Genomic DNA, 2,195 nt, shown 5'->3' with positions numbered 1-2,195 from the left:
ATGGGTGGCTCAGTGGGTTAAGCCGCTGCCTTCGGCTCGGGTCATGATCTCAGGGTCCTGGGATCGAGTCCCGTATCGGGCTCTCTGCTCAGCAGGGAGCCTGCTTCCTCCTCTCTCTCTACCTGCCTCTCTGCCTGCTTGTAATCTCTCTCTGTCAAATAAATAAATAAAAATCTTTAAAAAAAAAAAAAATTTCTTGCTTTAAAGTCTAACATGGAAGTCCTTTAGGAAGACCACAGGGGCGCCTGTCTGGCTCAGTGGATCATACGACTCTTGATCTCAGGACTGTGAGTTTGAGCCCCATATCGGATGTAGAGATTACTTAAAAATAAAACCTTTAGGGCGCCTGGGTGGCTCAGTGGGTTAATCCTCTGCCTTCAGCTAGGGTGATGATCTCAGGGTCCTGGAATCGAGCCCTGCATCTGGCTCTCTGCTCGGTGGGGAGCCTGCTTCCTCCTCTCTCTGCCTGCCTCTCTGCCTACTTGTGATCTCTGTCTCTGTCAAATAAATAAAATATTTAAAAAAAAATCTTTAGGGTGCCTTAGTGGCTCAGTTGTTAAGCATCTGCCTTTGGCTCAGGTCATAATCCCAATGTCCTGGGATCAAGCCCCTCATCGGGCTCCCTGCTTGGTGGGAAACCTGCTTCTCCCTCTCCCACTCCCCTTGCCTGTGTTCCCTCTCTTGCTGTGTCTGTCAAATAAAATCTTTAAAAATAAATCAGAGCACCTGCATGGCTCAGTCAGTTGGGTGTCCAATTCTTGGTTTTGACTTGGATCGTGATCTCAGGGTCCTGGGATGGAGCCCCTTGTCTAGTCCTGCACCTCGTCAGGCTCCTGGCTCCATGGGGAGTCTTTTTGAGGGTCTATCTTCCTCTCCCTCTACCCCCCTCATAAATAGATGATAGATAGATAGATAGATAGATAGATAGGAGGGAGACCACAGAGGTAAATTCTCATTTTCTTCACATCGTACCAAAGGCACATACAATTAGCATGACATCAATTGTGACCTGGCAGAGGTAGGGTCTGTCAGGTTTTTCCACTGTAAAATTACGTTCTTCTCCCTTTTCATACCTTCCTCTTTGAAAGGAACTTGCCACACATATCTAAGTTGTGGGGAGCCGTGCATTTATGTATTTATATAAGTATAGACTGGTGACGTTAATTTTGATCACTTGGCTAAGGTGACTTTGATATTTTAGAAATGTCAAGTTTAGTTAAGTCCTTCATAGCAAAGAAAGCTGAGATTCCAGACCCTTCCCTTGAATGGTCTTTAGTGTGGTGGTTTGTGGAAGCAGGTTGCACAGGGAGAGCTGTGGAGACAAAGCCTGGGAGACAAGAAAAGTGGTTCAAAGAGGCCAGGGTTCCTTCTATGAGTCCCTTTACCCATTTTATGAAACCTTACAAAATACAAATGAGCTATTGCAAGAAAGCCCTCCATGATTTACTTTCTTTTTTTTTTTTTTTTTAAAGATTTTATTTATTTATTTGACAGAGAGAAATCACAAGTAGATGGAGAGGCAGGCAGAGAGAGACAGAGGGAAGCAGGCTCCCTGCAGAGCAGAGAGCCCCATGCGGGGCTCGATCCCAGGACCCTGAGACCATGACCCGAGCCGAAGGCAGCGGCTTAACCCACTGAGCCACCCAGGCGCCCCCATGATTTACTTTCTATGTTTATGAATTGTTTCAATTCTTTTTGTCATTTTTAATATAAAAAAGAGACAAAGTTAGCAGAGTAGAGCAAAGACAGAATTAAACTCAGATTTAATGCAGCATTAAACTGCATTCAGAACCTCTGAATGCAGACACCATATGCTCACTCTACCTCACCAAGCCTTCTCCCTGGAGAGAAGCCATGCTGCCAGAAAGGGCCTGTATTCTTCTCCAGCACAGAAACAGTTGTTAGATGAAAGGTGTTAATTCTATATTCTCAGAGGAACAGGCTGGTCCTGATACCCATGGTTCACCAAGAGTGGGGGGAGGGGCATCTTCGTGCAATTTCATGGGTTAGTTGTCATCCAGGCAGTTGCTGCAGAAGCTGTGATTTTTCTGGAAGGATAGTGAGAAGGGGCACCAATTCTAAAATCACACTCAGAAAATAATATTCTAATTTTTAAAAATACAGGTTTAGGATACAATCTTTTCCCTCACCTAGCAAGGAAAGATGTTTCTTAACCTTGCCAAACATGTCACAGG

The sequence above is a fragment of the Mustela nigripes genome, chromosome 17 (genome assembly GCF_022355385.1).
Source record: "Mustela nigripes isolate SB6536 chromosome 17, MUSNIG.SB6536, whole genome shotgun sequence".
In the NCBI taxonomy this organism is placed as follows: Eukaryota; Metazoa; Chordata; class Mammalia; order Carnivora; family Mustelidae; genus Mustela; species Mustela nigripes.
Note: the sequence above shows the minus strand (reverse complement) of the source record.